At 35.7% G+C, this 24,204-nt stretch overlaps 1 protein-coding gene and 1 pseudogene across 7 annotated transcripts in view; one reads left to right on the forward strand and one right to left on the reverse strand.

Annotated features, from left to right (window-relative positions):
• The window catches only part of ADK (adenosine kinase), a 551,078-nt gene that overhangs the window by 324,105 nt on the left and 202,769 nt on the right, over positions 1-24,204 (forward strand). The gene's annotated exons all lie outside the window — the stretch shown is intronic.
• On the reverse strand, positions 21,515-22,953 carry LOC122708684 (annotated as a pseudogene).

A 24,204-nucleotide genomic window follows, 5' to 3' on the forward strand; every position in this document is an offset into this window, starting at 1 on the left:
AAAAGTCGGACACAATTGAGCAACTTTCACTTTCTTTACTTTGCTATAACAGATCAGTCATCTGTTGTTCAATTGCCAAGTCATATCTGACTCTTTGCAACCCCATGGACTGCAGAGCACCAGGCTTCCCTGTCCTTCACTCTCTCCTGGAGTTTGCTCAAACTCATGTCCACTGCCTCAGTGATGCCATCCAACCACCTCATCCTCTGTCACCCCCTTCTCTGTCTCAGTCTTTCACAGCATCAGGGTCTTTTCCAGTGAGTTGGCTCTTTGCATCAGGTGGCCTAAGTATTGGAGCTTTAGCTTCAGCATCAGTCTTTCCAGTATATTTCAAGTTGATTTCCTTTGGGATTGACTAATTTGATCTCCTTGCAGTCCAAGGTACTTGCAAGAGTCTTCTCCAGCACCACAGTTCGAAAGCATCAATTCTTCAGCACTCAACCTTCTTAATGATCCAACTCTGACATCCATACATGACCACTGGAAAAACCATAGCTTTGACTAGACAGACTTTTGTCGGCAAACTGACTGTCCTTGCTGTTTAATACGTTGTCTAAATTGGTCATAGCTTTATCTTCCAAGGAGCAGGCCTCTTAATTTCATGCCTGCAGTTACTATCCACAGTGATTTTGGAGCCCAAGAAAATGAAATCTGTCACTCTTTCCACTTTTTCCTCATCTCTTTGCCGTAAGTGATGATACCGGATGCTATGATCATAGTTTTTTGAATGTTGAGTTTTAAGCCAGCTTTTTCACTTTCCTTTTTTACCCTCATCAAGAGGTAGAAAGTTATCTGTTAGTACCCAGAAACTGTTTTATTTCCCATTTTGTTCTCACTTCTAACCAAGTATCAGAAAAATATCAAAGGAAAAAACAGCTGGACATCTTTTCACTTTTTTGTGCTTTAAAAATTTTTAAGAAGTATGGCTCCACTGCTATTTTTGTAATTAAATTAATTTTTTACCGAGATCTTGTGGAAAAAGTAAAATACTAATTCCATTTATTTAATGATTTTCTTTTGAGCTTATCCTCATTTTATAGTACCTAGTCAATTGAATATTATAGAGATTCTCTTGTGGGAAACAGTAGGGATCAAAGAATATCTTACTCTGATGACTTTTTAGTGATTTTATTGCTAGAATGTGAAACATTGTTTTATTGTTTATTTTACTCAGTAAAGTTGTCTGAAAACTAGGTAACAAAATGCAAAACAGTGTATTTACTTTTCCACCTTTTCCCAAAGAGACAATAAAAGCAATGTTTCAGTGGAATAATTTGCTACCTGTGTTCTTCCTTGGCAAGTACTAGTAGCTTTTATCACATGATCATAGCTGTATACAAAAATGCTAATGATGAAAAATGAGTATAATTTCTGTTCGTTGAAATCTGACCAAAAATTTAGAAATGAAACCTGTTTTTCTGAGGTGGCATCTAGATTTGCAGTTCTTTCTTAACAAATGACCTGATCCATTTTTTCCAGCAATTCAGAAAAAAGGTGAGAGTGGGGGCCTAATATATAGCAAAGCTACTAAAGTGACTGTTTGAGTTTTTCATACCATATATCGAAGCTTTACTGATACCATGGATTTGACACAAATGGATGTAATTATTTCTCATTTTATGCAGAAATAAAGGATTGATCAAGCCATCCTAAAATGAAGGAGTAAAATGCCAGGAAAAACGGAAGTAAAAAGAAAACTAAATATTGTATTCTTTAAAGAATAATAATATAACTCAATGTATAAAAAGTGATTATTTTAGAGATTATTTGCTTCCTTATTCCTGTAACTGGCATTTTTGGGACAGGAACTTGAAAGTACTTGATCAGAACCAATACATTGATTAAATGTATCAATCGCCTGTTTTGCTTGTTTATGGTGTTTCAGCTATAATTCAGAGCATAGACATGATATGTTTCACAAAAATTAAGCTATGTGTAATTCTGCATAATTAAAAGAAAGTTACATCTTAACTTGAATTAATACTAGTTGTTTTAGTAAATTTGCAGCTGAGGAAATGGACTTGGTTGACAACATATGAAAGATATATTCTAGATAAATGAATTTAAAATTTTCAGATTAACCTGTAATTTTATCTGTATTTGGTTACATCATTAGCTGAAATGTGGAGCTAGTCATTCATTCTACTTATTGACAGCTTCTAAAGTACTGAATTTATGTTGTAAAGCTTTTTGGTGCTGCTTTCTTTATAGCTGTTAATGATTTGCTGTTTCTAAAACAGTGTTTGAAGTCGGTCTGAAGTTAATTGATCAACACACATGAATGTGGTAGGAAGAAATGAGATTAGGCATGTAACCTCTATTTTTATTTCAACACTATAAAGCCATGAATTTATAAATATATATAGAAATAAAATACTTTGGATGTATTTTAGGAAATTTATAAATGAAAGCTTGATTTTGCTACAGAACAGTAATAATAAGAATTCTTTCCAGAGGTTTTTAAGAACACTGTTTCCTGGCCAGCTGATTCTGGGTGACCATTTTCATGTTAACTCTAGTTTATCTTATGACTGGCCACAAGTTTTTAAAATACACATTTGAATTTACCAAATACACTTAATGATGATTAGAATAGCTCTTAAATTAAAAGAATTTGTTTTGAACAAGCAGTGGACAGGTTTCTGGTTTGTCTCTTGCCATAGACTTATTAGGAATTTTTCTCAACTTGTTTTGGTTACTGTAACCTCTGAAGTTTACAACGATGATAGTGATAAGTATGTAGGTTTTTACTATAATAGAATTTAGAAAAAGTTATGTAAGCTTTATGCTTTATAGGTGTGTAAAGATACTTTACCAGATAGATATACTGATTTTTAAATTGTCTTCATTTTGAAGTTATTTTTCTTTTTGTGCAAACCATAGTTTAACATATGAGCAGGTGATTAATTTCATGCTAACAGAGATAAGTTTAACTAAAAATCAAATTTTATAAATCTTTCTGAAAATCACACAAACGAGATAATTTCTTACAGGGTCAAGAAGTTACTAAATTTTAAAAGTTTGAACACCTGGTACCATCCAAATGTTTTATGAATTTTTTTAAGCAAAAATCCAAATAGTGAATAGCTAATTTGTTCAGCGTTTAAGATTCACTTCTATAGGACTCAGAACATGGATCCCATCTCATTGACTGTGGTTCTAATTACCTCAGCTTGGACTGATCAATATTTGGTCTTTTTCCCACCATACAAACATGTTACTTTGACTCTGTCTCTTTCTCTTCCTTTTGGATAATTTGCAGCCATGTGAGAATGGTTCATTTTGTTTGTTCTCTCTGGCTAGAGGCCAAGGGTCTCTTATTAGTATAATGCAGCTCATTGATGTGAATTTGTTGATCTCCTGGGTAGTTTTTCACAAATTTAAGGCAATTAAAAGCTTTTATATAGCATTTCACTTGAAATTATTAGTGGTGTTTCAGTGATTTTGCTTTTAAAAATTACTTCATCATTTTATGGTTATTTCCTTTCCTTCTCATTTCTCTCCCCTTTCCAACTTATAAAAGTCTTAAAAAAAGGTTTCAAACAACCATTTCATTGATAGATTTCATAAAAAGCAACAATTTATAAACTTGTGATTCAATAACAGTATTTTAATTAACAGTTTTAAAGGACTAATGAAATTTTTTGTTTTTAAATAGTTGTTTATTTTAAATTTATGGATATTCATAATAGAAGCCATAATGAATCTGGAGAACAATGACAGGAATTGGAGGTCAAAATTATTTAGTAATTGCTAAAAGCAAAAGCATATATATGTGTGTGTATGTATATATACGTACATATATATTTCAAACTTTTGTTTTTAAATGAGGAAAGTTTGTTTCAAAATTAGAGCTGTATTAATATCTTAAAATCTTCTCGTAGCTAATAGTTGCCCGTGTTCGTTCCTTAACCTTTGCAGTGAACAGACCTTTCTTGACTACATCAGAAGTAAGAAATGTTGAAGACCACCTGAGTCTTAAGGAATGCTCTTATTGCATTGATTAAATTAAAATCTTCATTTGTACATATTAGGAATCATTAGTGCTATTTCTTTATTCCTCCTCCATTTAAAAGATTATTTATTGAGTTGTTGTTTTGGACAGTTCCGTGGTGGTCCATTGGTTAAGACTCTGCACTTCCACTGTAAGAGATGCAGATTTGGTCCCTGGATACCTGGTTGGGGAACCAAGTTCCCACATATCATGCATTGTGGCAAAAAACAGAGTTGTTTTCATGGTGTCTGTCAGTAGCAAAGTTACATTACTTGATTCGATTTGTTTTGTTAGTCTACTGGATTATTGTAAAGAAACCATCACTAGAGTGTATCTCAGGTAACTTGGAAAAGTTTTAAAGTATTGCAATCAGTATATGAAATGTCATTCATTTATAGAGACATTCTTTATGTATTCCATATTTTTACTTGAAAATACATATAAAAATAATAGACACTTAATAGGAACTTTATGCTAAGGTAAGAATATATTATTTTGGTTGAGAAAGTATGCCTTGAAGTTAAACTATCAGGATATAAATCCAAGTATCACAGTTTACTAGCTGTGTTCTTTTGGGCAAGTTAACTTCTAAACCTCATATTCTTCACTTCAAAATAATACTTATCTCATAAGGATAAAATAATTATGTGTAGGTTGTTAGAACATTGTGTGGCCCACAGGCAACACTTGGTAAATATTGCTATGCTGCTGGCTGCTGCTAAGTCACTTCAGTCATGTCCGACTCTGTGCGGCCCCGGAGACAGCAGCCCACCAGGCTCCCCCGTCCCTGGGATTCTCCAGGCAAGAACACTGGAGTGGGTTGCCATTTCCTTCTCCAATGCATGAAAGTGAAAAGTGAAAGTGAAGTCGCTTAGTCGTGTCTGACTCTTAGCAACCCCGTGGACTGCAATCTACCAGGTTCCTCCGTCCATGGGATTTTCCAGGCAAGAGTACTGGAGTGGGTTGCCATTGCCTTCTCCGAATATTGCTATGATGTTTTTATTATTTTTCAGACTATGTTAAATTTTATACAGGTTTATTCCAAAATTAAGGGTATACCAAGGGGAGACGTTGAATCCCAACAAAAAAGAAAAGAAAAGAGTTGTTAAAAGAAATAACATTTTTCAAGTAGTGTTTTTGTAATTAAAAAAAAAAAAAAACTGTTCTTTATACTTCATTAAAGTAGAACTGTGTACAAAGGAAACTCATAATTTAGAAAATGTAGTTAACTCTTGGACTTATGGTTGAGTTATATTGAATAGATAAAATCTATTTCTTGGCTAATCAGGAACACTTCAGAGAGTTGACATTCTCATTTTTACAAGAAATAAAGTGATTTGTTAATTCGAACAATATGATTAGAAGCTTCAGGTTTGATTTCATTATTCATAGGTGAATTTCATTAGTATATCATAGGAGATATTTAACTTTTTAAAAAATGTTGCTTAATCTAAATTAAAGGAGTATTTCTGAAATGATTTTTATTATTTTGCATTGGAGTGGCATGACTTTAAGATGCACAAAACTATTATCTACCTCTTCCTCTAAGCAAATCTTTTTTTTTTCAAGGTTTTTATTTTTTTTTTAATTTTAGCTGCAAATATTTTTAACCAACAATTTAATTTAAAAATCTTTTTGACTTCCAAAAGAGGCCTTTCCTTGATTGATTTCTACCTACCTCTCTTGCCTGTTTTCAGACAGTGTTCTGAGTTTCAGCCACACTGGACTTCTTTCAGCTTTTATTCTTCTCTGATGAGACAACTCTTATATTCTTACCTTCCATTATCTAGTTAACTCTATAGTTCCATCAGATTTTGTCTCAATCATCACTTCCTTTTTCAGTTCCATTTAATGTACTTTTGTTATCCTAACAACATTTACATTTTGAACAAATATAAAATGAGTCCATACTATATGCTAGATACCATGTATATATTTGTATATACATATGTATATAAAATTTTTTGCTTTCAGTAATGTTTCATTCTAGAGAGGCAGGGGGAGGGGGTAGGGCACAACACATATAGCATACATATATATATATATATATCAGGTGGTAATAATAGTTTATGGAAGTTACATGACAATAAGTATTTTATAAAAGAATAAATTAGGGAAATTGATTAGCATCTGACAGGCAGGGATTGGTAGTGTTCTCTTTTAAACATGATATTCTTGGATGATCTTTTTAAGGAGAGGATGTTTACTTGAGACAGAAATTATTTGAGGGGAAGATCATGTATGTATCTCACTGTTTCAGGCTGATAGAATGGACAGTACAGCGTGCTTGATATTTCTGAGGAATAAAAAGCCTTTGTGATGAGAAGGATGGCAATGTTTTCTGGCCCTTTAAACAGTAGTTAGCACATAGCCAGTAAATATCTGTTGAATTTATGGACTGATATTTGAAACACTGGCCCAGATCATTATTTTCCTAGAAAAACAAACAGATTGTTTATTTAGTAACTTTGCTTTTGACCAGCTTAAGACTCTCTGCCTTTCAAACTGGCTTGAAAAATATCAGGGGTATGTCACATCTTCTTGGCTATAAAATTGGGAGTAAATGTTATTTGTAAACATTTCAATACAGAATTCTCATGATTTTTTAAAATGATGACCAGTAATTTTTAGTTTATGATGTATCCGTCAGATTCCTCATGTTTCCACCACATCCCAGTTTTTAAGTTTGTGCTCTTTTCTATCATTCAGGAGTGAGTACGTTGAGACCTGTTCCAAAAGAAAGCTGTATATCATCAGCTTGGTGTTGGAAATTTTTTTGTACCGTACATCTAATAAGGTCATCTAGTTTCAGATTGGTACAGGCTGTTCCATTTACCCGACCTGTACTATCAGCTCCCACTTGTCTCAGCTCCCAAAGCAATTAACTAAATACCTTTTTTTTGTCTTCATATTTCTTTCTGGAATACTCACCTATGTTTCCTCTGGGACCAGCCTACAGACCACCTGGTGGTTCTTCCCTAACCATAGAATTCTTTAGATTAGTTAGGATTTAACATGAGAAAGATCAAGAAATGATAAAGGAAACTTGATTAAAAGATTTTTTTCTTTAAACACACATATATGCCCTACCTTAAGATATAGTGAAAAGCAGTTTTTCCTAAATGAAAAGAAGAGTTTCATTTCCAACTTTCTGGGAAAATAAATGTAAGGATAGGCAAAAATTGAACAGATTTCTTTACAATGAAACAAAATCCTTTTTTCACAGAACATGTTTTTACATATCAGGAGACACTAGGGTTCAGCAGGACACTATCTGGAAAATACTAGCACAAAAAATCAGCTCTCTATAGCCAAGAGTCAAACATTTTCACTGCTAAAATGAGGCAGATTTGTTTTTCCCCTAGCTTAGTTTCCGTACTAACCTTTATTGGTTCTTTTTTGTCTTCCAATGATTTAATAAAGAAAGAAAATATCTAAATATGTTCTTATCACATCCCCCAACCTCATGATCACTTCTTGTTTTTAGCTTCCTTCCAAGAGTGTTCTGCCCTTAATGGCATTCACACTTTAAGAAATGAAAGACAGCCTGTTTTATTTTAAATTTTCAAATTAAAGAGACATTTGGGTTTGGAATCTGTTTCTCCGACTATAACTGTTCCTCTACCCCAAGGGGAAAATACAGTGAAAGAACACCTGATTTTAAGTGCTCTTTGAACATTATTCTTCCAGATAACGCAGTTTTTTTTTTTTTTTTACCTGCCATCTGCCGAAATTTTATTATTTTTTTAAATTAATTAATTATTTATTTTACTTTACAACATTGTGTTGGTTTTGCCATACATTGAGGTTTTTTTTTTTTTTTTTTTTTTTTTTTAATGGAAAAAGCAAAGCTTTGGGATACCTGTGTACCAAAAGGTCCTTTTGACATGAACTGTGTGATTCTAATATGCACATGTACACAGACTCATTGTGATTGTTGCAAATGGGAAGCGTGGAGCTTATTTCATTTGTTGTGCTTATGAGTCTGTTATTCTATAGTTGTGAAATTTCAGATATTAATATGTCTAATTTGTTGTTGATTTGACTCATTTCTTACCTAACACACGTAGTATTGTTGCTATTGAAAAAAAAGTGATGCATGTGTGTAAAAAGATTGTAGTTTTAAAAAATGTACATGAACCCCATTAGGTTTTGTATAATTCTAATAATGAAGAGATTCTGTTCAAGGATGCTTTATTTTTCTTAAAACTTCAGTATGATTTTATATTCAGTGTATTTATTCCATCTCACTCTAGTGCCAGATTATTCTGTTTGCCTTATCCCTGCCATATACAGTTTAAACACTCTATGCCAGTAACTAGTATAAGCAAAATTGTCCCTAACAAACGTGAAATCTGGAAGAGTTTTGTTTGTTTGTATCTTTTCCTCTGTGAAGTTGTCACTTCAGGGTAACATAATATGATGTGAATGTTCTAGCGAAGTGTTCCTTTTATTCCATGGATTACAAATAGCTTAAGAAAATATTTAAACTGAAACTGTAATGATTACTCCTGGTAGTCTCCATTTTATTGAGAATGCCTTTGTCAGAAATTATGTCATCACAATGGACTGTTAGCCAGGAAGTTCTGTCTAGCAGATGAATGAATTAGGAGTACTGAGATTCTAATAAAAGACTCTGTTGTAATATTGAAATACTGCTGGTGGGGGGTTGCCAGTTTTCTGTCTTTAAATTTACAGAATATCTTATGTGATTAAGGTAAGAAATACTTAAAATAAATCCTTAGAGTAAACCAACTCTAAACTTGAGAAGCCAGAAATAGAAAATGATATTTCCTTTTAATAATGCCATTTAAGTTCCCAACTTTTCTGAATTCAGTTGCCAGACACTTGTTTCTTTGTCTCAAAAACTCCTAGCAAAAAACAATAAATATACTTCTTGTTTTACTCAGCTAACATCTAATTTTATCTGCACATTAATTCCATTTTAAAACTTTTCTCATGTTCCTAGTCTGAATGATTTATGTAGTCCTCCATTGTTCTGATTATCAGAACAAAGATTTTGATTCTTTATTTTAGAAAGGAAAAATATCCTGACAGTACTATTTGCACGTCATTTAATTGTTTCCTTCCAATTTAAAATATGAACTATTTTAGATACATCTCTGATCTTTCCCTATCTGAATACTAGTTTTTTTGGTAATTCATATTGCAATAGTATAACATCTTCCAAACACGTATCCCTTTTATGACTGACACAAAGCTTCACATATAGCAGGTATGCAATATAATAGAAGGTGGTTTAGAACTCACACATTTTCTTGTCTAAATATAACCTCCTGCTGTTTCATCTACTTTCTTAGCTAGATTTAACAGTCACTAGACTTGATGACATTTTACAATTAATGGTAAATTTATTATACACTGTCTTCTATAGTAAATGTAGAAAAATATTTTTGCAGTATTGTTCCCCAAATCATGGCTTCCTAACTAATAGTAAAATATCTTATCTGTGCTAGAGTTTTATTATAGAATAATTACAGCATTTTCTAGTGCTATATCATAGCCCATTAACTAAAAATAGACCATTTCCATTTAAAATGGAAAATAAAATTATCCTGTTGCTTGAAAATATCTTAACTTGGGTTTTATTACAGGTTGCATATGGTATCTGTTAGAACTTTGAACCTATCTTGCTTTTTGAATTATTATGTGGATTAACTGTTGTATTTGAAAGTTCTTGACTTTAAAAGCGTATGTCTGTTTTAAATCTTATACAAATGCTCTACAAGTTTTGAGAAGAGTCTAATTTCTTCGTTGTATGTCTTTTTGGTTTGTTTGTTTTGTTTTTGTATCAGAACTCAATGTCCTAAGCACTCCCAAATTTAAAACATTGCTTTATATTATATGGTATTATTGATATTAGATAAAATCTACCTATATTACTGACACGGGGACATGACAAAAATTTTAAGTTTTGAAAAATGACGTTATATAGCATATTAAGATAAAAAACTTTTATCATGGTACTCCCAAAAGAAATAAAATCTCTTTAAGAGTACATTTGAAGAACTTGTCTATAGTTCTGTAGACTGACCTATAGAGAAAAAAGTATAAGAAAAATAATTTTTAAAAATTATGCAGAGACCACATTTTCTTCTAAAGCTACTGAAGTTTTGGGAGGTAATTTACTAAATAATGTGTAGTTCATATCTAATTTCAAAAATCCAAGTAATTTTTGTGTTTTGGCTATCAAGTAGAACCTTACAGTTTAGTCATATTTGAGTGAGTCATCTACTTCAAAATGAAAGAACAAGATAGTTCTTGCCCTTTCAACACAAATTTGGCTTTCATAATTTGACTCACATTTGCCATGATTTTAGGTAGTGAATGAATCTAGTAAACTATCTAGCTTCCAGTGTGACATATTTTCTTCTCTGCTGCTGCTAAGTCGCTTCAGTCTGTGCGACCCCACAGATGGCAGCCCACCAGGCTCCCCCATCCCTGGGATTCTCCAGGCAAGAATACTGGAGTGGGTTGCCATTTCCTTCTCCAATTTTCTTCTCTAGAGCTTATCAAATAGCAGTTGCCCTTCTGAAATAATGAGAATTTGGATTCTTTCTGAAAATTTAAGTGAGAAGAGTAGATTATTGTAAAGATAAAAACTGATTAAGTTTAGAGGTACACATTAAAGGAAGGATGACTGAAACACAAAAATTAGGATTTTTAATTAACTACCTCTTAATTCACAGATTTAAGAATTTGTGATGGTCTCATAGTGTCTTCTGGATTCCAAGAAAGTGATGACTCAGATTTCATAAGTAAATATCCGTTCAGTGTAGTTCAGTCACTCAGTCATGTCTCACTCTTTGTGACCCCATGGCCTGCAGCAGGCCAGCCTTCTCTGTCCATCACCACCTCCTGGAGCTTGCTCAAACTCACGTTCATCAAGTTGGTGATGTCATCCAACCATCTCATCCTCTATCGTCCCCTTCTCCTTCCTTCAATCTTTCCCAGCATCAGGGTCTTTTCCAGTGAGTCAGTTCTTCACATCAGGTGGCCAAAGTATTGGAGTTTCAGCTTCAGCATCGGTCCTTCCAATGAATATTCAGGACTGATTTCCTTTAGGATGGACTGGCTGGATCTCCTTGCAGTCCAAGGGACTCTCAAGAGCCTTCTCCAGTACCACAGTTCAAAAGCATCAACTCTTCGGTGCTCAGCTTTCTTTATAGTAGAACTCATATCCATACATGACTACTGGAAAAACCATAACTTTTACTAGATGGCCAACAAAGGTCCTAATATGCTGTCTTAATATGCTATTTAGGTTTGTTACAGCTTTTCTCCCAAAGAGCAAGTGTCTTTTAATTTCATGGCTGCAGTCACCATCTGCAGTGATTTTGGAGCCCAAGAAAATAAAGTCTATCATGGTTTCCATTGTTCCTCATCTATTTGCCATGATGCCATGATCTTAGTTTTCTGAATGTTGAGTTTTAAGCCAACTTTTTCACTCTCTTCTTTCACTTTCATCAAGAGGCTCTTAAGTTCTTCTTCACTTTCTGCCATAAGGGTGGTGTCATCTTCATACCTGAGGTTATTGATATTTCTCCTGGAAATATCATAAACATGGAAAAGTATATTTCTAAGAAATCCTTGAGAAATTTCTACCTAATGTGATGATTTTATCTTATTTTTGAAACAAAGAACCTCTATACTGTTTACAAATTTCCTAGTCTTTTGTACATTTTCAGTTTTTCAGTGTATATTTCCTTTTCCTATAGTTATTAGAAAACTAAAAGTAAGTCTCTGTTTTACAGCTTATGACATTGTGTTTATTCTGTTTTTTCTTTACCAGTACCTTTTAATCATGGTCTTATCTTTTTTACATCCTTCTCAACCACCTTAATCCTCAAAGAATTAGGTAAAGTGTAAGTGAAATACTTATAAAACTCAAGAGAATGTTCTTAGATTCTGACTTGCCAAAATATAGATCCTAAATATAAGAGAAAAATCATGAGCAAAGCTTCATGGTCTTTACATAATTAGAAAGTACTGTTACTGTTATAATTACTCTGAATTGATGTATTCTTATAGACACCCAAAGATTCTTGTATACAAGTGTTACTTGTGTGCTTCCAAAGTAATAAAGAGTTTGTACTAAAAATGACTAGCAAGAAAATTTTCAGGAGTATATCTAGGATATATTTTATATGTGACAACTTTTCCTGAGTCCTTTATGTTCTAATTTTAAAAAGTTTCAATTTTTTTTAACAGCAGTACATAAATGTTTTCTTAGCTCTATGTAAGTAAGAATCTGTAAACAATTTATGGAATGATATTATATTATAGTTTTGTTTTAAATTTGTTTCTGTCATACCTTGAGAGAATATTTCATGAACTTTGAATCATTTGTCTTCGAGGTACCTGAAATAATTTCAAAGGATACCTTACCATGACAAATGTAGTTAAATTTAAATATTGTTTTGTATAACTTCATTCCTAATACTGAGTTACTCTGTGTCTACCAGTTTTTCTCGGTGCTGAAAATATAGTGGTGACCAAAACAAATAAAGATTGCTGTTCCCAAGGAGCTTACATTTTAGTGTATGAAGACTTCAAACAAAATATATAGTGTATTAGATGGTAATGAGAAGTATAGAGGAAAATAAAATGGAAAAAGAGTGTTGTGGGGTCTGCAGAGAGTGGTTGTACTTTCAAATGGCCCCATTAGAGAAAGCCTCACCCAAGAAGGTAGAATTTAAATAAAGTTTGAAGAAGTTAAATGAGCCAGTCACATACATCTTAGGGATAAAAACAATCTAGACACAGGAAATAGATACCAAGTATATCTACAGTATACTTGTGAGGAGTGAAGAGCATAGCATATTTCAGAAACAAGGAGACTAATATAGCTGGAGTGGAGTAAGAAATGGGAAAAGTAGTAGAAGATATAGTTACAGAAGGAAAGATTTGACGGGTATATTGAGAATGACTTTACACACCATAGTTAAGACTTTTTTTTGTTTTACTTTCAACGAATAAAATGTCTGTAGAGGCTTTTGTGTGGAAGAGCAACATAACCTGACTTTTATTTTAGTATAGCGTTATTCTGGCTGCTTTGTGAGTGGGACAGAGATAGACATTGGGAGATCAATTTGGAGGGCTTTGTAGTTATACAGGGAAGAGATATGGTGGCATGAACTTGGATGCTGGCAATGGAAGTGGTGAGAAGCAATCAGATTCTGAATATAGTTTGCAGGTAGATGTAATAGAATATGCTATTGGATTGGAAGTAAGATATGAGAGAAAGAAGGAAGTAGTATATATATTATTTACATGATAAAAGATGGAAATTCCATGAACTGAGATGAGGGAATTGGGAAGAATTTGGTTCTGTTTTACACAAACTATGGGAAGTTTTAGTCTCATAGCCCAGTGGCCTATGGTTAATATAGTCCCTTGTCCACAGTGAAAGAGTGATAGATCATTTAATATTTCATTTTGTCTCAAACTTAGTTTAGACTTAGACCTTGATAAACTTGTATATTTATGATGAAGAAATTGGTCTTTTTTAGTTTATTGATTGTATTTCTATTTTATAATGTAATATGAGGCACACTAATGGAAATACAACTTGAAGTTCTTTTCTTTTCTTACTAACATTTAAAAAATAAATATATATAATGTCTTTTGTCTTACTAACATATTTGTACACCCTCCCCCTTCTTGGCAAACTTGTTTGAAAGTATAGTGTTACACGTTATGTCATGGGTATACTAGAGCACATGTGTTCAATACAGTTCATAAATGGAAGCAGCTGGCTTCCTGTGCAGTTAAGAGAAGGCATGCACACAGCTGAGATCAAGCTTCAGAATTCATTGGATTCAGTTTCTATCTTGTGTGATCATGTTGTAATTTCAATTAGTACAGATGTGTAACAAGCTACCTAAATGGCTTAAAAATGATTTTGTTTCAATAGTTGAACTGCTAAACCTAGTTAATGTTCTTTCCCCATGCCGTGTCCCAACTCATCCATCCTACCTCTTAAAAAAGCACATTATACCTATAGACTTAGTTTTATATTCGATTCTGAAAAGGTCTTGGCAAGAGGCAAAAAAGTTATCATCTCAAAGGGAAAAGCTGAATTCATACACAGGAACTGCAGGATTACTTTGGCGTTTTACTAGTCCCTTGTAACACTAGCAGGTCCCATAAATACCTAATGGAAAAACAGCAGAAAATGAGATCTGCAGCAGCCTTTTGAGATCGAATTTATGTTGCTGAACATTTTTTTGAGGTTGAGTGTAAAGGTCAAAAGAAAGTGGATAGATTAAAGTTGCTGATTTTTGCAAACTTAAGGCCATGTTTAAAGGTTCCTCTTTTTGTAGCAAGAAAATTTCAAGATAAATGGCTTTGCTTCATTAGCTGAAATGTCATGTCTTCATTTAATATCTGTTACATGAGACATTAGTGATTTAGTAGTATTTACATGCAACAAATAAAATCTTCAACCCAATTTAATAAATGTAGATAAAAGAAAAGAAATTAATTTTTAAAATTGGAGATCTTACCAAGGTAAGATAAGTGAATGTATATGACTTTGTATTTTTTTAATTTTAGATATTTTTGGAAAATGTAGAAGGAAAAGATAGAAGTCAAAGTTTTCCTTTTTGTTAGTTTAAGTTATTGATCCAGCATAGTATTACCCATCTCTTTTAAAAACATATTTTATCTATTATAAATACTATTTCAGTGAAGGTAAACTTCACTGAAGAAAGGACATTAATCTTTTAGCATTAAATTAAAATTCATAGATGTCTTTACTGGTCCCTTTTCCTTTTGAATCGGGCTTCCCTGGTGGCTCAGACAGTAAAGAATCTGCCTGCAATACTAGAGACCTGGGTTCCACCCCTGGGTCAGGAAGATCCCCTGGAGAAGGGAATGACTACCCACTCCAGTATTCCTGCCTGGAAAATTCCAGAGGAGGAGGGCTGGAGACCTACAGTCCATGAGGTCAAAAAGAGTCGGACAAGACTAAATGACTAACACTTTCTTTTCTTTCTTCTTTCTTTACCTTTTGAATAACCTTCTGTCCCTCTATCACTATTTTAATGAATCAAAGAAAGTGTGAGCTATTAGCATACTATAGACTTGGTACGGTGAAAAACTATAAACTTCCATTCCGGACACTTCTTTTTTGAGTTGATAGTACATAAAGCCACAACAAATATTAACTTAAAATTATGAATTATCTGTATCTCCAGGGCTTTCCTTCTGTCTTTGATTTCACAGTCCAGATTGTCAGTCATTGATGGCTCAGAATCGAAAAGAATAAAATAAAAAATTTTGGCATATTACATTGAGTACTACATTACAATAAAAGTTATAGAGTAATAATATACTAAATCTTTTTTTGCAGTAGTTGAGAATTACTAGTAAAGCCATTTATTGTTACCTCTAAGAAGTGGGATTATGGACAATTTTTCACTTTCTATTTTATGGGTTTTTTTTTTAATTTTAAAAAATTCATTTTAATGACACAGAGATTAATATTTTTAATAAGGTACAATTCACAGAGAAGATAGACATCATAAACCATTAGATACCCAAGAAAGAAACAATGATACATAAAGCAAAACTCAGAAGATAGATAAGGGAAAAGAAATCTATTTTATGTTTTTCTCTATTTTAAGCAGTTTTCATGACAAATACCTTAATAAGGACAGTATTAATTTTATTATTTTTGTTTAAAACTATTTATTAAACATCAGCTGATCTTATTAATAACCTGGAATCACAATTTATATAAAAAGTTACTTTCATATGAATCTGCAGTCTCAATTGATCGCTATTGTTCTTTATGGAACTAGACAGAGATTAGATCTCTTGACAATGACAGCTGGTTCTTAAACCCAGGTCCTGTATTATACCACATTTTCCTCATTAGTTCACACTATACTCTATAGGCAATTTCCTCCTCTTAACTTTTTGTATTTTATTACTCTGTTAAAGTAGAACTACACTTCTCTTTCCAAGTGCCCTTTTCCATTCAGTACTGTTTCTATTCAGGGGTCCCAAGTGGTCAGTTATTCTGATTGGGGAGAGGGAGTGGGTGTTGGTATAGCTAGTGGGATTGAAAGACCGTTAGGAAAGTGGGTAGCTGTATAGTTATACCTCATTAAAAAGAGCCTCCTCTCACCTTCTCAAGTCAAAGGCTGTACCTGAACTGACTTACTGCCATTCTTATTTTTGAAGCCACCCATTATTATGTTCAACTGTTTTTGATGTTGTTGAGGTGAGGAACTTAAAGAAAAATGAACCAAAGTTCCTTTAATTTCAGAGTTTTAACAAACTTCTGTTCTCCAAATCTTCAAAAGGAGTGTTTAGCAATACTTTCAAATATGACATACTGTCATGTGAGTTTTTAGTGATAATTGTTAATGGGACAGTTTGCAGTATTTTAGCTAGCTGTAGAGGCTGTCATTGAAACGTATAATATATATTCTGTGTTCATTGATAGAGCTTTTATGAAGGAGTCAGTATTGTGTACTAGAGAGAGCATTAGATGGCAAATTGTGTTTCAAATACTAATCATAGTTTTGTCACTAGATTATATAATGTGCAAGTTTAATAAACTGTCTAGACCTGTACTACTAATAAAATTGGAAGGTGAATAGGATTATCTATAAAGTTTCTTTCAGCTCTAAAAACTATTTTAAACATTTTATTATGACAAAATTAAAATCATACACAAATATGAAATGGCACAGTGAACTCCTCTATTCCCATTACCTACATTCATATCTTAACATTAACAGTAATCCCTAGTGTATTCTAATATCTAGTCCATGTTAAAATTTTCATTTCATCTCAGTAAAAATAATTTTCATTGTATAATCATTTTATTCAAATCATAATCCAAATAAGGTGTGTGTGTTTATCATCTAGCTTTTTTGTCTTGTATGTGTTTGTTCAAAAATATCTAACAAAATTTATCTTCTTAACCATTTTTATATGTATGGTGCTGTAGTATTAACTATAAGCACATTGTTGTGAAACAGATTTCTAGAACTTTTTCATCTTGCAAGACTGAAACTCTATCCATTAAGCAACAGCTTCTCTTCTCCCAGCTCTTGGCAACTATTGTGCTACTTCCTATTTCTAAGAGTTTGACTATTTTAGATACCAGGTATGAGTGGAATCATGCCGTATTTTTCTTTTGTTGTTGTTATTAGCTTATTTCTCTTAGAATAATATCCTCAAAGTTTCCCACACTGCACCATATGATAAGACTCCGTTCTTTTTAAGGCTGAATAGTATTCCACTGGTGGTGCTAGTGGTAAAAAACCCACCTGCCAATGCAGGGGACGGAAGAGATACTGATTCAATCCCTGTGTTGGGAAGATCCCCTGGAGGAGAGCATGGCAACCCACTCCAGCGTTCTTGCCTGGAGAATCCCATGGATGGAGAAGCCGGGCAGAGTACAGTCCGTAGGGTCACACAGAGTTGGACACAACTGAAGCAGCTTAACATGCAGTATCCCACTGTACATATTTATCACGTTTTTATAGTACGTTCTGGGCTTCCCAGGGGGCACAGTGGTAAAAAACTCTTCTGCCAAGCTGGAGATGCAGGTTCGATCCTTGGGTTGGGATGATCCCCTGGTGGAGGAAGTGCAACCCACTCCAATATTCTTGCCCGGGAAATCACATGGACAGAGGAGCCTAGCAGGTGTCTCAATGAGTCAGACACAACCTTGGCGACTAAACAACATTGGCAAAATGTATTTAAGATTTACTCTTGTAGTGTGAATCAGTCATATTTACTATGTAAAATAGTTATTTTATAAATGAGTTCTGTCATTTTATATTCTTTCTGTTCCTGAGGTTATTTGTTTTGTTTTTGTTTTACATCTTTCCCGTGGTCTCTTCTTCCCCCTAAACCCCGTGCCTGCACCCTGGTTTATTTTGTGTGTGTTTGTTTTCCATAAATTTTTAGGCTTATATTTTTATTCTAATGATTCCCTTGTAATCTGTAACATCACATAAACTAATTATTTTAAGATGTTAACTGTTGATTCTTAGAAATGCCTCATTCTCCTTTCTTACAGTGTTTTTTTTTCCTTTGTATTTTTAAGCAAATGTAGACTACAGTTGCATGGTTTATCAGCTTTTCAGAAGTTCCTTGACTCCTGACTATGAAAGAAGAGGATATCTTAGTTAATACACTGTCTCTCACCATTCACTCTCAATTACTGAGAAAGAGAGCATCCATAAAGAGGTTTTATAAGATTTACATTCTGTTCTGTAACCAAAACCACTCATATACTCAAAATTTTTGTTTTTTTCTTAATAACTATTAAAAGAATCAAAATTCATTGCCAGACTTTTATTAATAGTAGTCATCTCTGGTTTGCAAAAGTTTATTCTCAGCGATTTCTTCAGAAAATCACATAGATACTATATTCCTCTAGTTCTTTTATGTTCAAAAAATTTTTCATTTCATTTATACTTACATGGTAATTTAATCACAAATAAAATTCTTAGCTAGACTTTCTTTCCTTGAGGAGAGTATGGTCGTTGCTTCATTATCTTATATCTTTTGAAGTGTCTGCACACTCACATAGATTTCTTCCTTCTTCATTGGTTAACTCTCCTTTATATTATGCAGTTTCATTACTCTATGGTGCGGTGTATGTATTTCTTATTTATTTGTTGTCTATCTCCATCCCATAGAATGAAAATAACAATAAAGAGATCTGGTCTGACTTGTTCGCTACTGAATTCCAAGAGTTTCTGTCAGTGTTCATTACTTGTTGTTGTTCAGTTGCTCAGTTATGTTCGACTCTTAGCGACCCCAGGGACTATAGCATGCCAGGCTTCCCTATCCTTCATCATTTCCCAGTTTGCTCAAACTCATGTCCATTTAGTTGGTGATGCCATCCAACCATCTCGTCCTCTGTCATCCCCTCCTCCTCCTCCTGCCTTTAGTCTTTCCCAACATCAGGGTCTTTTCTAATGAGCCAGCTCTTCTCATATGTGGCCAAAGTATTAGAGCTTCAGCATGAGTCAGGGTTGATTTCCTTTATAATTGACTGGTTTGATCTCCTTGCTGTCCAGGGGACTCTCAAGAGTCATCTCCAGCACTACAATTTGAAAGCATCGATTCTTTCCTTCTCAACCTTCTTTATGGTCCAAATCTCACATCCATACATGACTACTAGAAAAACCATAGCTTTGACTATATGGACCTTTCTCGGCAAACTAGTGTCTCTTCTTTCTAATATGCTGTCCAGATTCGTCATAACTTTTCCTCCAAGGAGCAAGCATCTTTTGATTTCATGGCTGCAGTCACCATCTGCAGTGATTTTGGAGCCCAAGAGAATAAAGGCTGTCACGGTTTGCCTTGTTTCCCCATCTGTTTGCCATGATGTGATAGACCGCATGGCATGATCTTAGTTCTTTAAATGTTGAGTTTTAAGCCAGCTTTTTCACTCTCCTCTTTTACCTTCATAAAGAAGCTCTTTAATTCCTCTTTGCTTTCTGCCATTAGAGTGGTGTTATCTGCATATCTGAGGCTGTTGCTCTTTCTCCTGGCAGTGTTGATTCCAGCTTGTGTTTCACCCAGCCTCACATTTTGTGTGACGTACTCTGCATATAAATTAAATAAGCAGGGTGACAGTATACAGCCTTGGCGTAGTCCTTTCCCAATTTTGAACCAGTTCGTTGTTCCATGTCTGGTTCTAGCTATTGCTTCTTGACCTTCATATGGGTTTCTCAGGAGGCAGGTAAGGTGGTCTGGTATTCCCGTCTCTTGAGAATTTTCCACAATTTGTTGTGATCCCCACAATCAAAGGCATTAGCATAGTCAATGAAGTAAAAGTAGATGTTTTTCTGGCATTTTCTTGCTTTTTATGATCCAGCATATGTTGGCAATCTGATCTCTGGTTCATCTGCCTTTTCTAAATCTAGTTTGTCCATCTGGAATTTCTCAGTTCACATACTGTTAATGCCTAGTTCGAAGGATTTTGAGCATTACCTTGCTAGCATGTGGCTTGAGTAATATTTTGTGGTAGTTTGAACATTCTTCTGCATTGCCTTTTTTGGGAATGGAATGAAAACTGACCTTTTCCAGTCCTGTGGCCACTGCTGAGATTTCTAAATTTGCTGGCATACTGAGAGCAGCACTTTCACAGCATCCTCTTTCACACAGCATCATCTTTCAGGATTTGAAATCGTTCAAATTCTGAAATAGCTGAAATTCTGTCACCTCCACTAGCTTTGTAGTGATGCTTCCTGAGGCCCACTTGACTTCACACTCCAGGATGTCTGGTTCTAGGTGAGTGATCACATCATCGTAGTTATCTGGGTCATTAAGATCTTTTTTATATACCTATTCTGTGTGTTCTTGCCACCTCTTCTTAATATCGTCTGCTTCTGTTAGATCCATATAGTTTCTGTCCTTTATTGTGCCCATCTTTGCATGAAATGTTCCCTTGGTATCTCTCATTTTCTTGAAGAGATCTCTAGTCTTTCCTATTTTATTGCTTTCCTCTATTTTTTGCATTTTTCATGTAGGAAGGCTTCCTTATCTCTCCTTGCTATTCTTTGGAACTCTGCATTCAGATGGGTATATCTTTTCTTTTCTCCTTTGCCTTTCATTTCTCTTCTTTTCTCAGCTGTTTGTAAGGCCACCTCAGACACCATTTCCTTTTTTGCATTTATTTTTCTTGGGAATGGTTTTGATCACTGCCTCCTGTACAATGTTATGAACCTCTGTTCATAGTTCTTCAGGCTCTCTGTCTATCAGATCTAATCCCTTGAATCTTTCTGTCACTTCCACTGTATAATCATAGTTGATTTCAGTCACTCAGTCATGTCTGACTCTGCAACCCTGTGGATTGCAGCACGCCATGCTTCCCTATCTATCACCAACACCTGGAGTTTGCTCAAACTCATGGCCATCTAGTCGGTGATGTCATCCAACCACCTCATCCTCTGTCGTCCTCTTCTCCTCCTGCCTTTAATCTTCCCAGCATCAGGGTCTATGACTCAGTTCTTTGCATCAGGTGGCCAAAGTATTGGAGCTTCAACATCAGTCCTTCCAATGAATATTCAGGACTGATTTCCTTTAGGATTCACTGGTTGGAGCTCCTTACAGTCCAAGGGACTCTCAAGAGTCTTCTCCAACACCACAGTTCAAAAGCATCAATTCTTTGATGCTCAGATTTCTTTATAGTCCAATTCTCACATCCATATATGACTACTGGAAAAACCATAGCTTTGATTCAACGAACCTTTGTCAGTAAGGTAATGTCTCTGCTTTTTAATATGCTGTCTAGATTTGTCATAGTTTTTCTTCCAAGGAGCAAGGTGGCTGCAGTCCCCATCTGCAGTGATTTTGGAGCCGAAGAAAATAAAATCTGTCACTGTTTCCATTGTTTCCCCATCTGTTTGCCATGAGGTGATGGGACCAGATGCCATGATCTTCGCTTTTTTAAATGTTGATTTTAAACCAGCCTTTTCACTCTCCTCTTTCACTTTCATCAAGAGACCCTTCAGTTCCTCTTCACTTTCTGCCATAAAGGTGGTGTCGGTGTCATCTGAATATCTGAGATTGTAGATATTTCTCCTGGCAATCTTTTTTTTTTTCACTTACAAAAGGTAGTCTGTGTTTATTTAGAGTCACAAGCAGTTGTTTGACTCAGTGTAACTCAGACCACAAACACACCATTTCTCCTTCACTCCATTCTGGGTCCCGGGGTTGGCTGGGGCCCAGCATGGCAGGAGAGCTGCCTGCCGCCCCTTCACAGGTTCACAAGCTTCTCATTAAGGGCAATTTGTGACTGTGTGAGGTTGGCCATTTAGGTCACCATCAACAGGTCGTTGATGTTGCTGTTGAGCATGGTCTCGAAGTCCTCAGGAACTATTTTGGGTACTTGGTTAACCAGACTCATCAAGAAGCGGCCCAGGGTATTGTCGGCTGACACCTTTCCAGACAGCACATCCTCCGCATACGGCAACACTGTGTGGAGGGCATCCTGGATGAGAGTGGAAGCCCCGCCCACTTGCTACAAGTCACTGGAGAGGCCGATCACCTGGTTGGGGCTAAAACAGGTCTGCATGATCAGGTCAACTCCAGTGCGTTCAGTGTCGTAATATGTGTATTTCACTGTCAGAGGGGTGAAGATCACCCCCATGGTCCTCCCAGGAACACCCATTAAAGTGCTGACATAGGCCTTGATGCTCATGCGGCCGTTCTGGAGGCTGGTGTCCGCTGGGAGGTGAATGGGGTTGGGGGCCCTCGGCTGTAGTACTGAGTGCTCCGTAATGTCATGGCCTATAGCGTACCAGCCCAGGATGAGCTCGTTTGGAGAGACTTTCTTGTGCAACTCATACATGTTCTTAGCAAATTCCATGTCAACAGCCACCTCATCTTCTGACTCGTTGTGTGGCACTGAAGAGCAGTTGGTGGCTTCCACTGAGTGCTTGTCAACAGTTCCCAGCAGGGTCCCGATAACTCGGGCAGCTCCCTCGTTGCGTCGCTCGTAGCTGTCCACGATGGAGGCCAAAATGACCAGGTGCAGCTGGACCACGCGGCCGCTGGGGAAGGGACCTGGGAGAGGAGGGCCAGACAGAGACTGTGCGGGGGTCTGCGCTGGGGCTGGCGCTGAGGCCGGGGTCTGGCCCGGAGCCGTGCTCGTAGCCGCTGCCGCTGCCAGGTCTGAAGATGACACGGGAACTGGCGATGGAGCTGGGGCCAGGGCTGGGGCTGAGGCCAGAGATGAGGCTGCAGCTGGGGCTTCGGTTGGGGTGGTGGGAGGCGTGCTCGCCGGTACTGCTGGTGTGGCCATCTTGTCAAGAGAGAAGGTCTGGCAATCTTGGTTTCAGCTTGTGCTTCATCCAGCATGGCATTTTGCATAATATACTCTGCATATAAGTTAAATAAGCAGGGTGACAGTACACCACCTTGATGTCCTCCTTTCCCAATTTGGAACCAGTCTGTTGTTCCGAGTCCAGTTTTAACTGTTGCTTCTTAACCTGCATACAGATTTCTCAGGAGACAGATCAGATGGTCTGGTATTCCCATCTCTTAAAGAATTTTCCTCTGTTTGTTGTGATCCACACAGTCAAAGCCTTTGGTGTGGTCAATAAAGCAGAAGTAGATGTTTTTCTGGAACTCTTGCTTTTTCTTGAACCAACAGAAGTTGCCTTTTGATCTGTTTCCTCTGCCTTTTCTAAATCCAGTTTGAACATTTAGAAGTTCTTGGTTCACATACTGTTGAAGCCTCACTTGGAGAATTTTGAGCATTACTGTTAAAGCCTTGATTGGAGAATTTTGATTATAATCATAAGGGATTTGAGTTAGGTCATAGGTGAATGGCCTAATGGTTTTCCCTATTTTCTTCAGTTTCACTCTGAATTTTGCAATAAGGAGTTCGTGATCTGAGCCACAGTTAGCTCCCGGTCTTGCTTTTGCTGACTGTATAGAGCTTCTCCATCTTTGACTGCAAAGAATATAACCAATTGATTTTAGTATTGACTGTCTGGTGTTGTCCATGTGTAGAGTTGTCGAAAGAGGGTGTTAGCTGTGACCAGTGCATTCTCTTGGCAAAACTCTGTTAGCCTTTGCCCTGCTTCATTTTGTACTCCAAAGCCAAACTTGGCTTTTATTCCAGGTATCTCTTACCTTCCTGCTTTTGCATTCCAGTCCTCTATGATGAAAAAGACATCTTTTTTTGGTGTTTGTTCTAGAAGGTCATGTAGGTCTTCACAGAAGCGTTCAGCTTCTTCGGCATTAGTGGTTGGGGCATAGACTTGGCTTACTGTGAATTTGCATGATTTGCCTTGGAAATGAACTGAGAACATTCTGTCATTTTTGAGCTTGTACCCAAGTACTGTGTTTCAGATTCTTTTGTTGACTGTGAGGGCTACTACATTTCTTCTAAGGGATTCTTGCCCACTGTAGTAGATAAAATGGTCATCTGAATTAGAGTTGCTCATTCCTATCCTTTTAGTTCACTGATTCCTAAAATGTCAATGTTCACTCTTGCCATCTCTTATTTGACCACTTCCAATTTACCTTAATTCATGGACCTAACATTCTGGGTTCCTATGCAGTATTGTTCTTTGCACCATCGGACTTTAGTTTCACCACCAGACACATCCACACCTGGGTACTGTTTCCTCTTTGGCTCATCCCCTTCATTCTTTCTGGAGCTATTCTCTACTCTTCTCCAGTAATATATTGGG

The sequence above is a fragment of the Cervus elaphus genome, chromosome 15 (assembly GCF_910594005.1).
Source record: "Cervus elaphus chromosome 15, mCerEla1.1, whole genome shotgun sequence".
Classification (NCBI taxonomy): domain Eukaryota; kingdom Metazoa; phylum Chordata; class Mammalia; order Artiodactyla; family Cervidae; genus Cervus; species Cervus elaphus.